Source organism: Oncorhynchus nerka, linkage group LG13, assembly GCF_034236695.1.
Source record: "Oncorhynchus nerka isolate Pitt River linkage group LG13, Oner_Uvic_2.0, whole genome shotgun sequence".
Lineage (NCBI taxonomy): Eukaryota > Metazoa > Chordata > Actinopteri > Salmoniformes > Salmonidae > Oncorhynchus > Oncorhynchus nerka.
This window is the reverse complement of record NC_088408.1, coordinates 38,813,871-38,835,354: the sequence shown is the minus strand read 5'-3', so window position 1 is coordinate 38,835,354 and position 21,484 is coordinate 38,813,871.

Genomic DNA, 21,484 nt, shown 5'->3' with positions numbered 1-21,484 from the left:
TTTAGCTGACACTCTAGGATTCTTCTTAACCTCTTTGAGCATTCTGCACTGTGCTCTTGCAGTCATCTTTGCGGGATGGCCACTCCTAGGGAGAGTAGCAACCGTGCTGAACTTTCTCCATTTACAGACAATTTGTCTTATTGTGGACTGATGAACATCATGGCTTTTAGGTATACTTTTGTAACCCTTTCCAGCTTTAAGCAGGTCAACAATTGGTCATCTTATGTCTTCTGAGATCTCTTTTGTTCGAGGCTTGGTTCACATCAGACAATGTGTCTTGTGAATAGCAAACTCAAATTTTGTGAATGTTTTTTATCGGGCAAGGCAGCTCTCACCAACATCCCCAATCTCGTCTCGTTGATTTGACTCCAGGTTTGCTGACTCCGGGTTAGCTTTTGGGGTTCACATACTTAATCCAACCTACACTGTGAATGTTTAAATGATGTATTCAATATAGACAAAAAAAATACAATAATTTGTGTGTTATTCATTTAAGCACACTTTGGTTGTCTATTATTGTGACTTAGATGAAGATCAGATTACATTTGATGGCCGATTGGTGCAGAATTCCAGGTATTTCCAAAGGGTTCACATACTTTTTCTTGCCACTGTATAAGATAATGACGCATACAACGTGATCATACATAGACAGACATATGCCAGGAAGACAACAAAAAAACCCAGATAGATATTTAATGGACCAACTCGCCAACAGCGCACACCGGCAAGCACTCAACCTTGACTAGTATCAGATCAAAGCCTGTGTGGCTCTTCAGGCCATCCGTCATGCTTTTTCCTGTATACATTGTCTAATGAGAGAGCCCTCAACACACCATTTACAAGTCAGCCCACAGTTTTATAGAGCTAAACTGCCATACTGCATGTCACATTTCAAGTACCTGGAATGGCGTGTTAGGCAGCAGAGCTGCACTCATCAGTGAGGAGAGGAAGACCCTCTGCTACTGTAGGTGGTGGAGCCCTTGGCAGTTTTTTTTATTTCCCTTGCAGTCGGAGAGTAATTCAAATGCATGCCTGTTTCTCTTCATCACTTATCCAAAATCTCCAGATACTAAATAATAATCCTACTTTAAAGGGATGCAACTTTGAAATATTCATGGTAGATTAATTAAATGCCTGTTTGTGTCTTATTTTAAAGCCCATGGCACTGTTATGCACTTTGGCCGAACCCAACGATACCAGCAGTTTTACTTTGGGTCTGTATCAGCGAGATCAGTTTGTGTGTTTATCATGTGTGTGGGGCTGGGTGTGTTGGTGTGTTGTGCTTGTTTGAAGTAAAGTTCAACCCCACAATTAAAGTAACAAACAACCTCAGCATAGTGGGGGTGATGTTGATGAAATTAGATCTATGACTAGAGCCAGGCTCTTTGGTGACTAACATCATTGCTTGTTATTTCAACTTGCTCTGATCACTCCTTAAAGCTAAAAGTTCACCACAAAAATTGTCCCTAAAAGATCCAAGAAAAAAAAGAAAAAAGGCTTGTATTTCTTTTTTGTAGGTTATAGAAGGTGCATTCTACATAAATAGCTCATCTTTAATGTTGAAAATATGTTAAAATAAGCTTGTAACACATGCCTGTTTGTTGAAAGAAATACATGCCGTAGCCACAATGTCTCCTTTCCTTTCTGTATGTGAACACAAACTAGACATAAACTAGACACATGAAGAACATATCAAACATCCAAACCTGGCAAGCGAAATAAGAAAATGGCGCAAGTGACAAACACATCTGAAGTGCTTTGCAAATCCCCTGCGAGGATTAGTGAGGGGATTGAGTCTCCCCTGCACCAGCTGCAGGTCGCTGGGCTTCCTGTTCTTGTTTCTGAGGCTCGATGCACTGCAGGAGACTGTGTCCCCACTGTGCTGTTTGTTACTGTAAGGCAAATGTTCTGTGTGTCAGAAATTTGTCCCTGGCACAGGCCCCTTCCCCACAGCCACAACGCAACACAGCTATGTGCCATGGCAGCAAGTCACCTCTGCAGGCCCTCCTCTGAACAACAAGCGAGAGAAGGGGGGAAAGGGGAAGGAGAGAAAAGGAGGAGGGAGGAGTGACAGAGAATATAAGAGCACGCTAGAGAGTTCTATTGATCAGGTGCTGATCGAAATTTGCCAATTTGATTTATTGACCGTGAACATCATCAGTGTGGATATTTATGGGCTGAACTATCATTTTAAGAGGCTGTGTTGTCACGATAACAGCCATAAACTCTGATGCTGTATTTAAAATGTGTTTCTGTCCAGTGATCCTAGATTCATAGGACAGATAGAGGCGGGTTGTCTTCTACTTGGGAATCAGGAATGTATATCCAGCCAACCCAGCAGACTAGTGCTGGATACGCCATCGCATGACCCTTCCCCGCCCAGCACTCTTCACTGGAGGACTGAATGAACTTGCAGCGTAATTCACGCTCCACAGATTTCCCCTCTGCTTTCTCGCTTTTCCGCTGTGATTGAGCGTGGCTGGGACTGGGGGAAAGTGTGTGCAAGTCCGGGCCACAGGAAACATGAAAATCTCAGTTTACACTCCGAGACACGTTTCTGTTTCACACCAGATACTCTTGATCTCCCGTGCAGCCATTTTAGTCTTAGCTCTCACTGTCAAGGGTCCCCCCAAGACTCTAAGATCCACTCTCCAGCCTCTAGCCTTACTGGCTCTACACGTCTAGTTCAGATTCACAAAGCCTATGTTCACATCTTCAACGAACGAAAAATTCCTCCATCTTTAAAGGAAGGACTATGAATCATGGATTTTTCTCTCACTTTATGTGGCCTTCTTTACACCATAAAGGCAGTGGTTGTAGAAAAGGTACCTCATTAACTTTTAAAACAAAGATCTCCTGCAGTTAACATTGGTAATCAATGGAAATTGTTTCCTCAAAGACATTTCAAGTTAGTTAACTAAACAATAAGTGGCCATGGTTAGACAGGTATACTCTTGGGAAACATAGATGTCACCTAGATGCATGCATATATGTAGCCTATGTAAGGGATTTACCAAAACAACACCTCAAAAGCCATCCACACCTATTATAAAGGTACAGTATGTGCTTAGACAGCAGTTTCTGCAAAAGCACATTATAGCTGCTCTGAGAAGTGTCATGTATAATTTCTGTAGCAGTTTACACAGTTCTTCCAATTAGCAGTCCGGTGTACACAGGTCTGGGGTCAACCGGGAAGCCTTGAGAGTGAAATTGGAGCTGACTGCTTCACATCAGCTCTCAGTGTGAGCCAGATTGATTTACTCACAAGCAAGCCTCCATGTTTTGTCCTATACGTTTTCTCACTGGTATTTCTGCTGCACAGCACTTTTGGAATCGATAACAATCCGCTTTGTCCTGGTATCGGTGAGCGGAAGGTGAGGATACAACATACTGCTTTTGTGTATTCCATGACTTAGATGAATGTTGTGGTTAGCAGCTTGAAGAAAATCAGTACACAGATGGCGAGGTGTTAGATGTCCCCTCGACGGTGTCTTTTGACACAACAAACGTGAAGGATCTGATAGATTGACGGACAGATTCAACCTTCTGGAGTTCGCTTGTCATCTTTGTTTTTATCCAAAAAAAACAATGTATGTGCCGACGTCTCGGTTCTGTCAACCTGAGAATCTTCCCTTCATCCATCTATCCATCCATCTCCTCACCTTAACCTCAGATCCTCTGTTACTTCATGTCGTTCGTAGGTCTGATGTGGAGGGTAGTTTAGACACAAACTCTTGTCATCCTGTCAACATCAATTATGTGCAAAGCAGAGGCATGCAGATGCGCTTCAGGGTCAGTCACGGCACTGACCATCAACACGATTAATGACATTGCGAAGAGCAAGGCCCCGAGATGTGATGCGAGCGTCTGCCGTCTGGTCTTCTATAGGTTATTGAAATGTGGGCAAACAAAAAAAGCCATTCTATATAGTCAAAGATCGTCAGATCAACAACAGCATCAGAATGTCAAGGATATCCTGAAAGGCACAGAAAGTTTCATGATTTAAATGTTATTGTTTGTGTGTGTATATGTCTGCCTGTGTGCTTGCATGTGTTTGAGCATGTGTGTGTGTGCATGCATTTTCCAAGTCACCCTGAGAAAGGACTGTAATATACACAGAACAAAAATATTAATGTAACATGTAGTGTTGGTCCCATGATTCATGAGCTGAAACAAAGAGCCTATTTCTCTGAAATGTTGTGCACAAATTTGTTTACATCCCTGTTAGTGAGCATTTCTCCTTTGCCAAGATAATCCATCCACCTGACAGGTGTGGCATATCAAGAAGTTGATTAAACAGCATCATTACAAAGGTACACCTTGTGCTGGGGAAAATAAAAGCCACTCTAAAATGTGTCACATAACACAATGCCACAGATGTCTCAAGTTTAATGTTAATTTCTCTACCATAATCGTTTTAGAGAATTTGACAGTATGTCCACTGAGCCTCACAACTACAGACCACGTGTAATCACGCCAGCCCAGGACCTCCACCTCTGTCTTCTTCACCTGTGGGATCATCTGAGACCAGCCACCCGGACAGCTGACGAAACTGTGGGTTTGCACAACCAAAGAATTTCTGCACAAACTGTCAGAAACCATCTCAGGGAAGCTCATCTGCGTGCTCGTCGTCCTCACCAGGGTCTTGACCTGACTGCAGTTCGGCATTGTAACTGACTTCATTGGGCAAATGCTCACCTTCGACGGTCACTGGCACGCTGGAGAAGTGTTCTCTTCACTGATAATTCCTGGTTCCAACTACGTGGCAGATGACAGACCAGACAGCCTGTATGGCATCGTGTGGGCGAGCGGTTTGCTGATGTCAACGTTGTCAACAGAGTGCTCCATGGTGAAGGTGGGGTCATTGTATGGGGAGGCATAAGCTACGGACAATGAATACAATTATATTTTATCGATTGCAATTTGAATGCACGGAGATACCGTGATGAGATCCTGAGGCCCATTGTCGTGCCATTCTTCCACTGCTATCCACACATTTTTCAGCATGATAATGCACGGCCCCATGGCGCAAGGATCTGTACACAATTCCTGGAAGCTGAAAATAAATGTCTCAGTTCTTCCATGGCCTGCATACTCACCAGACATTTCACCCATTGAGCATGTTTGGGATGCTCTGGATCGACATGTACGACAGCATGTTCCAGTTCCAGCCATTGAACAGGAGTGGGACGACATTCCACAGGCCACAATTATAGCCGGATCAACTCTGTGTTGCGCTGCCTGAGGCAAATGGTGGTGACACCAGATACTGACTGGTTTTCTAATCCACACCCCTACCTTTTTTAAAGGTATCTGTGACCAACAGATGCATATCTGTATTCCCAGTCATGTGAAATCCATAGATTAGGGCCTAATTTATTTATTTCAATTGACCGATTTGCTTTATATGAACTGAAATTGTTGCCTGTTACGTTTATATTTTTGTTCAGTGTAAATGATCACAACCCGAAAAATCGGAGAAACATTCCTCCACAGTAATTTTCAGTCTTTTGAGATTGATTAGTCACATTGTTTATCCCAGAGGTATCTGTCTCCTTGACCCCTCAGCAGTCCCCAGTTGGAAGAACAAACCAAGTCTTCAAAAGAAGAATTTCAGAGGACATTCCTAGACCACAAAAAAAGTTGAATAGAGAAGAATAAATACACGGTCAATTCCATCTAAATATACTTTGGTATCTATTGATATCCTTTACATAATCCTTTATGTTTTTTGAAAATCCATTTTGGTGTCATGAAATGCATGCCAAGAAACTCTTTCTCCCACATAACAATGTCTGTTTTGGAGAATGTCAGTGCATTTCATTGCAGGCTCATATTGTGCCTGTGGGACAGCGCCTCCTCATTACTTTAACCCGCACACCACTCGCCCGGTGCTATTACAATGATTCCAGGAAAACAATGGGCTGCCAAAACTTTCTGTTGTCACCAAAGGGAGTGACTGCAGTGTTTGATTTCAGTCTGATAGGAGATCTTCCCGGGAGCAGACAATTAATATTTAACTCGATAGGCTAGGAGAGACAGGCTTGAGCAAAGTCAAGACGCACGACAATAGAAGCAATTTAAACGTGCAAAATGAAACCATTCACAAGCTTTCGGATCATAAGTCATCTCCTGGCAATTGAAGGAGGGCCCGGGTTTGCTGGACTCAACATTCAATTAAAGAATGGCTTCTTTTTACCTGCTACAGTAACGGTTTGGCCTTTGTGAACCTGTCACACTCATCCGTTACTCAAAAGCAGAGGGAAGTAGGCTAATGTGCTGTTTCCACACTCCCTCACAAGGGTATGCCCTAGCTGCCATATTCAATTTAAAAAGTTACATTGTTTGGTAAATACGTGAAACACTTGTAATTCCCATTTAATTGATTATTCATCCTGTGTGTGACCTCTGCCCCGTTCTCTCCTTTCGACTCACTCCTAAGTAAAAATCCAACCATCTCCCCAAATTATTCTATGAAGAGAATTTGGAGAGCCTGACATTTTGACCTTTCCATATCCAGAGAGCAGCATTCCAATGTTCACGTTACACCACAACACTCCCAATAGCAAACACACTATACACAAGCGATGATTGCCAGCACATCCACAAATACAGTATATTCACTGGAGATGGGAAACAAAGAATATTTTTTGCATCATTAAACTAAAATTTCAAATAGAATACAAAGTTACTGCTTGAACATGAGAGTTGTTATTCCCCCCCTCAAATCTATCTCAAAGGGGTTTGCCAGAAAGAGTAGATTAGGGACTGTCGTTCTATCCAAGAATTTAGCAACTCATTTGCAATTGGGGCGCTAGGTCAATATTTGAATCTGCTGATGTATCCCTTTCTCTCCTCTCTCCCTCTTTGTGAAACTGTCAGACGTTGATGGCTTTGTTAGTGATTCCATTTTGGAGTCTGGTCTGAGTGTCTGTAGGTTTAGAAGAAGAGGTCTGGTGTGTAATTGCAACAAAAGGAAGCTAACGTTGTTAGCCACTGACTGACAGCTAATTGATATACAGTCCCTTCCTAAGATATATATTCATCTTGTCATATATTTTCATCTTTTACTGGTAGATATTCCTTTTGAAGGATATCATATGGATTTACATGCAACGTCCATTTCACTTGCTTGCTAATTAATTTGTCATTTCCTCTCAGTCCCAAGAGCGCTATATACGCTCAAAACATGTAAAAATCTATGTGGCTAATTGAAACACCAGAATGATGCCTTCATGAGCGATTATTTATTTATTTAATCTTTCGATGTGTCCATATCTTGTAGACTGCTCTAAATTGCACCGGGAGGCCGTAAATATTTTTGAAGCCATTCTGCACATTTTAACTGTCAAGCCTGCCAACCATTCCCACTCACATATAGCTATATTCCTGTACAGCTCTAAAAAAATACAACGGCCATCGAATTCTCAGCCCTTTGAAGACCTGACTGTGGGGCGTGGAGAGGCTGGGAAACACACCATTAGATAGATTCGAGGAAGACAGATGACCAGTGGCGAGCTGCAGGTTGGAGAAAAGGCCCCAGCACTGTGTATTTGGGCACGAATATATCCGACTATCAAGGAGCCATTTGGAAGAGGCTGTCACCGGGAGAGAGTGCAATTCCAGACAGATAGGCAGAGGGGAAGACATTAGTGTGAGAGTGAGAGCAGGAGAGCAGAGGAGGTGAGGGAGTGGGCTATGTTTTCGAAAGGGTTGGGAGTGAGGCTCCTCTCAAATGGAACACTAGGGACGATTATCACATGACCACCGGCAGGGGGGTGAGAGCTCATGGGAGGGTGGCTGAGTGGCCTGGGGCAATAACGGGGAGTTAATGACGCTCACCAGGATTACAGGGAGGTTTGGGGAGGCTGGTGCGAGGCCACTTTACTACACGGAGACAGTACTCAACACCGGAATCAGCCTCGGATAGGATAGATGAGTGATTTGTCCATTTGTTTGCTTCATTATCAGCACCTCTGTCAATTGTGTGGACCGGTCCGGACTGAAAATAGCAGGGTGAATGTTTAGAATCGTCGGTCCACACAGACGTTCCCTAATAGGCTAGATAACCCCTCCCCTTACTTATAGGCAGAAGCTCCCATTTACTCGCCTTGGGACAGCTTAGAATGCAAATGTGTTGGCTTTCTTGTGTAAATAACTTGTTTCTCCTCATTCAGCTTTTCATTCAGTAAGTTGTTCACCTCCGCTGCCTTAATGGGTTTGCTAATTAGTCTCACACTCCGTTCTTTTTACAGGATCCAGCCTTGTTTGTGTTCATCTGATAACTCTTGTTTAGATAGAGGATGGAGTGTGATTCGAGCAGCCTGGTCGTCTTTTCTGCACACCAGCTGGAGTTTTGATGAGAGCCAGCGAGCATCGTTCCCCTTTCTCTCTCTCCTCATCTATTCTCAACAGAGTTTTGCAGAATGAACGTTGTGACGATTGGGCCATATATCTGGGATGGATCTCTCTCTGGCGATGTGGAAAGCAGTCATTACTAGGACAAATGATTTCTCTTTCAGCTCGGGTTCATAGGTCAATTGCTCTTTCCCATTCTATTAGATGGCAGAGTTGGTGGGATTGGAGCCTCGTTGCTAACCTGAGCTCTCCATTCCCACGCATTCTTCGGGGCTATTGAGACCTCCGGTGGCTCACAGTTGGCTCTTCAGCTTTCGTAGCGCATTGTGTTTTACTTTATTGATTCTAACAAGGCAGCGGTTGGTTTGTGTGTCATCTGAACAGGACCCTGTGTTTGTCCAGATTTATGTGCCCTGCTCTAAGTGAAAATCCCTGCCCAGTAAAATCATTAAAACCCCATGTTGTCCTCTTATTGAATAACTGTCAGCTGTCTTTAGATGACAGACTTTAGGGTTTTATTCCTCTACATGGCTATAAAGGTTTCATCAGCCACAACCCCAGTAAAGGCAAATAAATAATGGACAATGAAAAGAGTTAGTTAAAGGGCTGAGGCTGTCTGGGCATAGATCTTCGAACATTTTCCATAATTAATTATGACAGGGCGATTCCATTCCAGAAGTGTTACAATACTACATATTTTAGCGACTCGTTTTTTAATATTTTAATTATAGCAGTATTTTAAGAAAGGAAACAGTGAGTGCATATCTGAGCAACTTTCTAGAAAGTCTTTAGGCCTTCAGTATCTAGCCTTTCTGAGAAGGAAACTGGTAATGCGTGAGTTCAAGTGGAAAACAAGGGACGGGCATTGTCCAACCATGATTTTGGATAGTAAACAAAAGAATCGGTACAGCACTGGGTCTTCCGGGTTCACCTCTACATAAAGTGTTTATCCTGACAGAACAATGACAAGGGTGCTCTCCAGACTCCACAAGCAACACGGAGCTGGTTGGACAAGACTCTGAGAATAACAACAAATAGGGGCATTGTCATTTTACACCTCTTTTTTTTGTCTTCCATGTGGTGTCCAGTGGTGTGCATAGGAACATTTTGATTCGTCACACCTCCTATGGAGTGACGCTGAGTAAAGCTTCTGTACTGTGTAAGCATATGTGGAATGTGTTTACGGGCAGTTAAAGTCAGAGTTCAGCTGAGTCACTGATTACGTCCCAAATGACACCCTAGTCAAAGCCCTGGTCAAATGTAGTGCACTATAAATGGAATAGGGTGCTATTTGGGACGTAGCCACTCTGTGAATGGGGTGGCAGGTAGCCTAGTGGTTAGAGTGATGGGCCAGTAACCGAAAGGTTGGAGGATCGACAAGGTAAAAGAAATCTCTCGCTCTGCCTTTGAACAAGGCAGTTTACCCACTGTTCCTAGGCCGTCATTGTAAATAAGAATTTGTTCTTAACTGACTTCCCTAGTTACATTTTAAAAATGAGGGGGCCCTGTGCATTTCTTCTTCTCTCCTCCCGGGAACAACATGCCTGTGCCTCCTGTTGTAGTACGGGTTAGAGGTCAGCCTCCAGCCTCATTACATCATCGTGTCCCTGTCGTAGCACCCCCACTCTCTTACCCTCTTCTAAAGACAGCATTAGTGTAAACACAGCAGCGTTGTTGACATTAAACGGCCGTGGCGCTTTGAACCCCTCTGAAATATCAGCGGTTCTGCAATCCCCCAGCCAGAGTACACATGTACCCTTCCAAACAAAAGCAAGGCATGTGTAACTGAATCTCCTTAATGCTCAGGTGCAACAATTCACACTGTTGTTTAGCATCAACAAACAAGAACAAACACTGGCTGCTGTTGAAGAGTGAGGCAGTTAACACACTGGTTTGTTTTAGTACCACAGAGCTGACGACAGACTGCAAGCCCTGCAAACCAGCATCCACAAGGATGTGGACGTTTGGCTAATTATTTATATACGCAATGAATACCTACAGTGCCTTCAGATAATATTCATACCCCTTGACTTACTCCACATTGTATTGTGTTACAGACTGAATTCAAAATGGATTAAATACTGCAGATTTTTTTTTCTCGCCTAATTTTTGGCAAATGATTTATATACGTAACATACAGTACACCTTCACTACAGTTCAAAAGTTTGGGGTCACGTAGAAATGTCCTTGTTTTTTGAAAGAAAAACACGTTTTTTGTCCATTAAAAATAAGTCCTCAATTGGCAGCTTCATTAAATAGTACCCGCAAAACACCAGTCTCAAAGTCAACAGTGAAGAGGCGACTCCGGGATGCTGGCCTTCTAGGCAGAGTTCCTCTGTCCAGTGTCTGTGTTCTTTTACCCATCTTAAGCTTTTCTTTTTACTGGCCAGTCTGAGATATGGCTTTTTCTTTGCAACTCTGCCTAGAAGGCCAGCATCCCGGAGTCGCCTCTTCACCTTTGACATTGAGACTGTTTTTTTGCGGGTACTATTTAAGGAAGCTGCCAGTTGAGAACTTGAGGCTAGACACTCTAATGTACTCAGTTATGCACCGGGGCCCCCCACTCCTCTTTCTAGTCTGGTTAGAGCCAGTTTGCGCTGTTTTGTGAAGAGAGTAGTACACAGCGTTGTACAAGATCTTTCGTTTCTTGGCAATTTTTCACATGGAATAGCCTTCAATTCTCAGAACAAGAATAGACTGATGAGTTTCAGAAGAAAGGTCTTTGGTTCTGGCCATTTTGAGCCTGTAATCGAGCCCACAAATGCTGATGCTCCAGACTAGTCTAAAGAAGGCCAGTTTTTATTGCTTCCTTAATCAGAACAACAGTTTTAAGCTGTGCTAACATAATTGCAAACGGGTTTTCTAATAATCAAATAGCCTTTTAAATTATAAACTTGGATTAGCTAACACAACGTGCCATTGGAACACAGGAGTGATGGTTGCTGATAATGGGCCTCTGTACGCCTATGTAGATATTCCATTAAGAAAATCTGCCGTTTCCAGCTACAATAGTCATTTACAACATTAACAATGTCTACACTGTATTTCTGATCAATTTGATGTAATATTAATGGACAAAAAAAAGTGATTTTCTTTCAAAAACAAGGACTTTTCTAAGTGACCCCAAACCTTTGAATGGTAGTGTATGTTGAAGTTAGGCACTGAATACACATTTTCCATTTCATTACAAAAAAATAACATCTCTGTAAGCATATTAGAAATACCTCCAAAAAACTGCATGTGAGGAGGGGTGGGGAGCTTCGGCCTTGTAATAGAATACCTGAAATATTCATGGCTTGTGGTCCTAGCTGCAGTGTAAACCCTCCACAGGCATCCAGTCTCATTGTACGTTATATTGATTAATAACATCCCAGGAAACCAAAGGCATTAAGCGAATTATGAGCCGGTGGGCTCCAAAGGAGCATGTGTAACTTTACACAGAGAACCGGATCCCACCTCTCAGCATCTCCCGTCCATCCAGAAACAGGAAGATCTGCAGTTGGGTTAGAAAACAGCCCTTAATTTTTGACGGTAACATTCTGTATTCTCATATTTGGCTTGGCCGCTGCCCAGGTGATTAATGTGGGGAAACTGACAGGGAGAGAGTCTGTGTTGCGTTGATGGTCTGCTTCACTCCGTAATCTGGTGTGTGTGTGTGTGTGTGTGTGTGTGTGTGTGTGTGTGTGTGTGTGTGTGTGTGTGTGTGTGTGTGTGTGTGTGTGTGTGTGTGTGTGTGTGTGTGTGTGTGTGTGTGTGTGTGTGTGTGTGTGTGTGTGTGGAGGGGGTGGCTACGTGATTGATTCTCTCTCTTTTTTTAAATTTATAAATTCCCCCGTTCTTTCTCTTTTTTTAGTGAAGTCTCTTTTTCTCGCTACTGTTTTACATTACCTGGCATGTTAGGAAATGCCTCCCAGTTGTTGTTCCTATGAAGCAAATTGTCATCTCACTGTCGACTACCTCTCCATCTGGAAGATTTTATTCGGTCTCTTTCTTTCCAGACGTTTTAAATACGTACATTAGGCAGAAATGATACATGTCTTTTTTAGTACAGCAGCGATGAATCCACTCCTGCGGTTGCCTTGTAAATTATGTCTGCTCTCCAGCGTGGAGGAAGCTCTATGGGTGATAAAGAATTGCCATCATGGGTCCATTACGGTTTGGATTGAGAGCTTTCTCTGTGCCCTCCGTGCCCGCTTGTCAGGGGAAATAACAGGCTGCATTAGCTATATACATCAGCAGACCACCCGAGGAACCTTTACCATTGACGAACAGAGTCTCAAATGAACCTCTGGCACTTTATCTCATAGTTTAACGCCGGTAGTGCAGGATAGTCTGAGTACTTTATGTAGAATCTTGTACAAATAACACTATTGCCACATAGTGGAAAATACACAAGGATTGATAATGGCTTTCTCTCTCACCATTGAGTTGAATGGCAACATTGAATTGGTTAAATGTGATATGAACGCCAGCTGTTCCACTTCAGTGCTCCTGCTAAGTGGAGCGGCCCAGTGTTTCTGATGAATCCTCGCTGATAATGAGTGCTAACCAGGCTCAGAATTAGCCCACATTTCAATCATTAAGCTCTGTAGTGGGAGGATAGGAGAGGAAGTTAAAGAGAGGGAGAGAGAGAGGGAGAGAGAGAGGTTCCTCAGCTTGTGAGTAGGAGTGGGTGAAAGACTGAGGTGGAGAGTGATAGTACACCCCCCCCCCCCCCCTCCCCCCACCAGACCACATACAGTAGGTGTTTCTTTCACAGTCACAGTTGCAGAAAACAATGCTAGGGGTAGACAGTCCACAGTCCAACAGGTATCACCTTCCATAGCAGGCAAATATTTGCCACAGTATCAAATGTGATCTGAGAGTCAGCAACGTTTCCACTTGAATGGAATATTTAACGAGTTTGATGTATGGTGGGCACACAGGTCCATGTGCATTCTGCCCAACATAAATAAAGCTGTGGGACAGGGGTCTCCAGTGAGGGAACTGGAGCCTTGCCTCTGGGATCATCTGAGGGCCTGCTGGGCCTGTAGCATGGGGATTTGGTTGGATACAGGAAGAGGCCTGACGAGGAGGCCGTAATGACCAAACACGGCGCTGATTGGACATCTTGTATGCATTAAACTCGGTTCGATGATGCTTTGTGTCCTTCAGTCTGCGGATATCCGATAACAAAGGCAAGCTTTATGCGTAAGGTGATCCTATCGGCGGCCGAGGCTCTGTCTAAAGGCCTGGTGCCTGGGCTCCCAAGAAACACCTCTCTGTTTGAGAGCACTGAAAGGGGAGACTCGGGATGCACAAACTGAACAAGCCATGAACCCTAGGAGTCGCAGGCGGATGCACATGGAATTCAGAGGACATATGGCATGAAGTTTGTGGGTTTTTATACAATGACGTTATCATATTTAAGCTGATTCTGTGTCACTATAGCAGTTATTTTATTGACATGTAACTGAATAGTTGATTATGTAAAACTCAATGGGAAATAAAAAACAATATTGGATGGTAGGAGCTATCCAAAGAGAAGTGTGATGTTATATTCCAAGGTCCCATAAGGCCCACACTCTGACAGAAACGTTATACGGGAGACATTCTTCTAGGGGCCTCACAGCCAACCAGCCTATCAAATGTAGTTTAGATGAGGAATGACACTGCAGTTGAAGTATTTTCACATGAAAATCGTATATCTATCTGTTACATATTCATTTCCGAGAGCGGCTTGATTGCGTGTGGGCTACGCGCATGTCTGTCTGTCTCTGTTTGTGTATGTGAAGGCCTGTTCAGTCTCAGTGAATGAGTCAAGCGTAAATGTAGCCTATCTCTTGGAGCTCCAAGGTTTGGCAGATCCAAGGGCTTTAATTACATTTATTTCCAAGTCTATTTTTTTTTTAGAGTGGCGGCTCACAGTAAGTTGCATGGATGGGTGATGATTTAAATCACTGATTGAAAACATTCAAAAATCCTCCTAGTTCTCTACAAATGTCATTAACATGGCAGAGTTTTCTGGGAACCCTCACGTCATTTGGTGTTTTCCGCTGCTATTTAATTGAATTATCACAATATCTCACACCCTAAATTAGGAGAACAGAGCCCAAACCGAGACTGGCTCGTGTAGACATGCGTGGGAAAGACAAATCACATGGGTACAGTTTCCTTCCAGCCACAGAGGGAAGAGAGACAGAAACATATGTCTGGCTATTAATTATCTGGAGCAGGCCAGCAGATTTAGCGTGAGGGAAACAAAAGGTGTCTTTTCATGAGATTTGTCTCTTGGCTCTGTGCTGACTTCTTTGTGAGGATCTATTGTTTTGTTTAGAGGCAATAGGAGGTCCACAAAGAATTACAGCCGCCCCCTCCCCTCAATGGACTGAATGAGAAGTACAAGTAGGTTCTCAGAAGCAATGCCTGACCTCTACCACTAGCTGATTCTCCACAAAACAGAGGGACTACTGGAGATGATCTTGTCTAACGAATGTTGAACAACCAAAATGTTCTTCACATAACAACATTTTTGCGATTGAGCTCAGAAAGCAATGCATCTGGTGGCTTGTTGCTCTTTGTCAGACTGTTGAGATAACTTTTTCGTATTTTGTCATATTTCTCACAGAGTTTTTTTTTCCTTGGGTGAGAACTTGGAGATGAATGATTTTGGCTTTGCGTATTGTGGCGAGGTAGTGGGGTTCTCAAACTGTGTGCGGTGCCAGTGTGCTGTCGCTCATCATCCCTCGCCCCTCCCTGTCTCAGGGATCTCCCAAATCCCTACCCCCCCCACCACCACCACCCTCTTCTCTTCATCCTGGACACATACAGGCTCTGTGGCATTTCCCTCCTTCTCCAGCCAGTTGTTCTTGTCTGAATGAAAGCCGTGGAGAAAATAAAGAGATCTAAATGTCAGCGGGGAGCTGAGTGCATTCCTCTCGCCGTGTCCCAAGACCGGTCACCCAGAACAACTTGTGATCCAGGGACAAAGCTGACGACAGCAGGTGGCCATATGAAGACATTTTCCTCCCAGAATTAGATACTATCCCGGGGAAGCGCCATTGAGTCAAGGATAATACCCCCCAACCTGCTGGGTGGAGAAGGATTTTCATTTCAATTTCTTTACACAACGATGCTTTCCTTCTTATCGGGGGTGCAATGACAGTGCTCTGCTATGAAATAAATGGGAACCAGTTGAAAGGCAGAATTATTCCTTGAACTTTTGCAACATTGCCTGACACGCCGCATTGTTTCTGTGTGTGTACTGTACATTTATATGAAAGTGCATGCATGCAAAAACATACAAAATAAAACATTTACACACACACACACACACACACACACACACACACACACACACACACACACACACACACACACACACACGTGCATGTAATGAAGATACATTGGGAATATACCCAGTGACAAAGATATAATCCAAGTAGGATTGGGATTTCTATATTTATTTTTCATTTTTCTGAAAGGTGTTTCTGGGGGGATATAAATGATGCATGAGGCAAAAAGGTCACCCTGAAAATGAAATAATAAAAGCTCTTTCGTCACACTGAAAATTGTCATTTTATTTTCATTTTATTTATTCATTTGAGGTTCCTGGCAAAGAGAAATACAAAAGCTACAAAAGGCCAAATTCGGTCGTGAGTCACTGTCATTCCATAGCTGGTTCTGTTTCTTACAGATCAGTATGGCAATGTATAAACATATTGCTCTTCCAGTCCTCAAGCAAGCACTTTCCAATGCTAAAGTCTGTCCCAAAAAGCGTCACTGTCATGTTTACCATGGACATGAAAGACCACAACATATTTCCAAGGAAGGCACTATTTACATCCAGTATCATACAGGTGTGCTTTAAATGTACACTTCCTGTCACTGCGTGTTATCCAGATCCAAGAACATGCTCTTAACCTCAGTTGAAGCCTCATGGAATATATTATCCTGTTTCACTGAAAACGAGGTTTACCTCAAATGCAACACCAGCCAACATTAGATCAGCATGCATATGTATGATATTATGTGGGCTCAATCCAGATTTGACTTAAAATACATCTAACCACAATGAGAAAAAATTCCAGCCTGCTACTGTATGTGTTTTGAATTACTGTGCATCAGCGTTGTCCAACTTGGACTCAGGGGTAGACGTAACATAATACATGTAAATCCGGGACGCTCCAATTAGCATGATATGTTACATTTCGTATGGTACGTATTCATTTGTGGATGTCTATCATCCATTTTGTATTGTGTGATACGAATTATAAATCGTATGATATGTTACGAAATGCAATTGGTATGATATGCTATGAATTTGCAAGCGTATGATATGTTACGAATTCCAATTGGTTGTGGCTAATGTTAGCTAGGTGGCAAGGCGGCTAACCCTAAGGTTAGCTTGGTTGCTAACGTTAGCTAAGCATTAGGGTTTAGGGGTTAAGGTTAGGAGTTACGTTAAAGGGTTAAGGTTAGGATTAGCTAACATGCTAAGTAGTTGCAAAGTTGCTAATTAGCGAAAATGCTAAAGTTGTTGAGATTCAAACATGCAACATTTTGGTTGCAAGATGTTACGTTACATTCCTACCAATCCACTCCGACCAATCACCATACTTTTGTTTTGCCTTAAGTAACTTTCTGTCTTATATAACCATACCAAACATAACATATCATACTAATTTGAGTGTCCTGGATGTAGATTTACTATGTTACATCTAGTCTGTGAGACCAGGCTGTGTTCGTTCGTGGCTTCCTCAAACATTGTCTGCTGTCCTCTCTACAGTCCCGTGGTATGAATTAAGCCAGTCAGGAGACATAACATCAAAATCCAAACAAAGAACAATGTATGCTTAGAAAATGTGCTTAAGAATACAGCATAGGGCTCCTGAAAATATTTGTTCACCAAGAGTAAACTTGCAATATGTGCTTTTGTTGCTTAGCCTGTGTTCCATTGACAAATATAAGCAAGCTTTTTTTATGAGTATGTGTATGTGTAAAGGCAGAGAGTTGTATTTAAACAGCAGTGTGGATCATGCACCGCTACCCTCCCCTGCCTCTCCATCTGTAAACAGTGGTAGTGACACACAAGGCTGGAGCCGGCAGCCAATCTGCTATCCCAGCCTCACCTTTCCCGGATCATTTGCTGGCTAACACCTGATACTTTCATGTTGTTAACTCAGAGGCTGCCCACAATTGCCTTGCCAAATGGCCTGAGACCACCTATTCTGCAGGTCTCTATTGTGGATCAATTGAACCCTGTCCAGGAGCAAACTCAGCCTAATTAACCCCATATGTGCTCTCTCGAAGTTCAGATCCACCCGCCGGCTTTATCTATGGTTCACTACCAAAATCCGTTTAATGTGGACTTCGTGTATATATACTGTAGGCTCACTGATCAAAGGAACAAGGCCTGTATTGATCAGAAGGCGCAGCGTGAAAAAAAGATGAAGAGAAGCATTGTTTTCACCACTATAAAGTCATTTTGGACCTGTTTTATGCATCAAAAAGAAAAAACGGGGGGAAAAAAACGATACAAAGCATAGAATTAAAGGACTCATTGCAAAAGATGAAAATACCTTTGTGACTTTAATTAATGACAATTTAATATGAGCGTATTAATTAGCAAAGATAGCAGGGAAGTGAGTCCCGATCGGGGTCAGCGTGCGTGAGACAGAGCTTCCAAAAAGAGCCACCAGAGTACACAAATAGCTTGGCCTGAGTGACCGGCCAGTCTCCCACAGTGCCCGGCCTGGCCTGGCTGGCCTGTCTGCCGGAGGAGGAGAGGTTATTAAATAGCCGCTCCCAACTGGTCCTCCGACAAACGTTCAGAGACAATCTGGAACAAATTCTGATCTGGCAGCAAAAATGGCTTTGTGGAATTTGCAAATACTGCCCATAAAAATATAAGTGATTCAAGAGGGAACTCTAGAGCAGAGCATAGCAGCACACATGAGTTTAAGCCTTGCTTTATTTGAGACACACAGGAGCATTATGGAGCAGATTTGCTTGATTTTATAAGTAACCTGCCGCGATGTAAGAAAGAAGAGTTTCTCAAGAAATCAATGTCATAGCTACAGTCTAGCTGCATCTTTTTTTATTTGCATAAAATTATTAAAATCTTAATATCGTATTTAATTTGTTGTGCCCATTACAATGCATCAGAAAATCTAGACATATTTAGTCTTCTAGTTTTCCACTGAATATTAATTTGCCTTATTATTTACAGAATTATCAATGCTCAATCATTCATAATTCAATAAATGGAAAATAATGACTTCCATCTGGTACAGTGAGTAGGAGGAATTACTGAGGTTGTTTTTTTTATCATCGTCGAGATTCGTTCGGGGCTGCATCTGTCAATAACTGTAATGTCATTCAGGGGCCCAGAGTAAGAGCCCAAGGAACATAATGTTGATGTATAATTGCAAATCTGAAACCTCTGAAGCAATCTCCCTGAAATACCTCTCAAAGGATTTGCAAGATGAACCCTTATCCCATTCATTCCTGGCCTGCACGCAAAATGCACAGTGTAGCTAAAGCTTTTAGCTACTACCACCACTTCACACTATCCACACGGCTGAAGAAAACAATGATGAATTCATTCTATAACCATTGAGGAAGCTTAAATCTTTCGGTCTATTGTTTTCCAAGTCTCTAATTAAATTAAAAGAGACTGTCCCAAGTCATTGTTTGGGGACAAAGCCCAGGAAAAGCTCTGACAAAGTGAGGTCCTGTGGCTGTTGGCTTAGCCGTAGAGAATGACTCCTCAATGGGAGGGTCACATGCTTGACAAGGCACAGGTGCCACAGTAACACATCCTGTTCTGGCCCATCAACCCTGAGGCGTCCTCAATGAGCCTAAGACCACTTCATCAATGCCTGTCAATGGAACAAGGTTACTCACAGTTAAAGTGCACTGGACTGGGAGAAGACTAGAGTATTTGGTATTTGGTATTTTATTAGGATCCCCATTAGCTGTCGCAAAAGCATCAGCTATACGTAGCCTACATATCAACACCAAAACATACACACTAGGTCAAATAGGGGAGAGGCGTTGTGCCGTGAGGTGTTGCTTCATCTGTTTTTTGAAACCAGGTTTGCTGTTCATTTGAGCAATAATATGCGATCGAATGGAGCTCCATGCAATAATGGCTCTATATAATACTGTATGCTTTCTTGAATTTGTTCTGGATTTGGGGGCTGTGAAAAGACCTCCGGTGGCATGTCTGGTGGGGTAAGTGTGTGTGTCAGAGCTTTGTGTAAGTTGACTAGACAGAAGTCCTTCAATCACTTTCAAGCTACTAGCCCAGATCAAGAGCAATTACGGGGAAACACAAACGGCAGTTACGGTTAGCATGCATGTCAACTCTCTTCCTGATAAAATGGAAAGAAATAACCTTTGAAAACCATACCAAGGTGTAATTGCATATTGTAATATGCATATTGTCATTTTCCCCCTAAATAAAATTAGCTATCTAGTTTTGTCAGAGAAAATGAGGTCAACAGCATTGCTGTGTGATGGCCAGCAAGAATTTAGAAAGCAATGGAAAAGGCTCATAGACAAATTGGTCTAACGGTTGCTGGATGGAAGAATTCCAGAAACACGAGGGCTTTTCCAAACCTCCTTGATTGAAAACTGAAGTGTTAATGGCGGCTGTTTTTATTTTATTTAACGAGTCCTTGATTTACTGTTCCATGAGTGACAAAAAAACATTGTAATGCGTCAACTCCATTTCCTCTGTGGACCAGGCCCTGTTTTATTATTTTAATGACTATTGAGACAACCGAGTAAACAAACACTTCATCCATTTAGTTGAAGACAATGGCAGTGGCGGTGCTGTTCGCAATCCAAATTCGGTGAAATGTTTCATCGCTTTCCATGGTCCGGGCCCCCTTGCTTTTGTCCTCAGCGGGACTCCCACTGAGTTTCGTGACTTCATTTGAATAAGTGGAAGAGTGCTGGCACCTCGGCTGGAGAGTGAGCTGTTCTCTGTTTGGGTCAGACTACAGGGGGAGGAGAGAGAGCTATACAGTTCTGTATACAGCCCCTCCAAGCCTGCTGTCAGGCCCTGTTATTGATGCCCATGCCACCACCAGCTAGCTGAGTGATTGCTGGACGGCCAACCCCTTTGATTGATGTGACAGATGACTGGCTTGCTGTTTGACCCCCCCCCCCCCCAAAAAAAAAACAAAGTGTAACTGTAGGGACTGGGTTTCTCTGTACTGGCCATCTGGGCTGACACACCCGGGTTGATTAACATGATGGGTCCATTGATGTAGAAGGGGGCTACACGCCACGGAGGACGCTTTGTTTATGGTTCAAACAACAATAGACGCAACTGTCTTATCTGAGAGCCCAGAGAGGTAGGCCATACTACGTGCGTAGTAGCTAGATGTCCCCAGGCTCTTCTGAAATTAGCTAGCTTCAGTTAGCAACACATTCCAGCGCAGGCTTCATTCCGTCCTACGAAGGTGGACATTGTGTCCACCTGCCGCTAGATCTAGCTGGCTTGTAACTGCACGAGCATGTCGCACGTGGCTAGTCAAATGCCAAACTTTTCATTGAGACTGCTGAATCATCTGCCCACGGGCGAGTCAGTGCCACTTTTTCATTTTTGACAAATTAACATGAAAGAAATTTTATTGCAAATTCAGCAGGCTTGGAGTTAATGTCTTCTTTGATGTGCTTTAGTGTGCTTATCAATGTGCACAGCACCATTCCCCCCACTTTTATCAATATTTTTTAAACTATTAAGTCATAAAAAAAAGTGTGCATTGCGTGAAGTTTAAAATGCATTTTGTCATCACGTGTAATATTTTAACATTAGCATTTTTTTACACCAAAAAACATTTCATTAATAAAATATTGAATCAGTCGTCTTCTTCAAATGAAGGGGATGATGATACAATCTTTGCAAGAGGGAGGGAATCGGATTTCATTGGTCCTCAACTCACGACTCATTTCATTCATGGGTAAGTGGAGTTAGCCTACCTCGGAGCAGGTTAGTTCTGAAGGATTCGTTGCCATAGAAATGTACCTGGTTAAAATGTTAGTTACTTTTCTGGTACTGGTTATCCCGAGTTGAACTCAGAGTTTACCAAAGTTACCTCGATAACTCCTTAAATCTGCTTCGTAGGATACC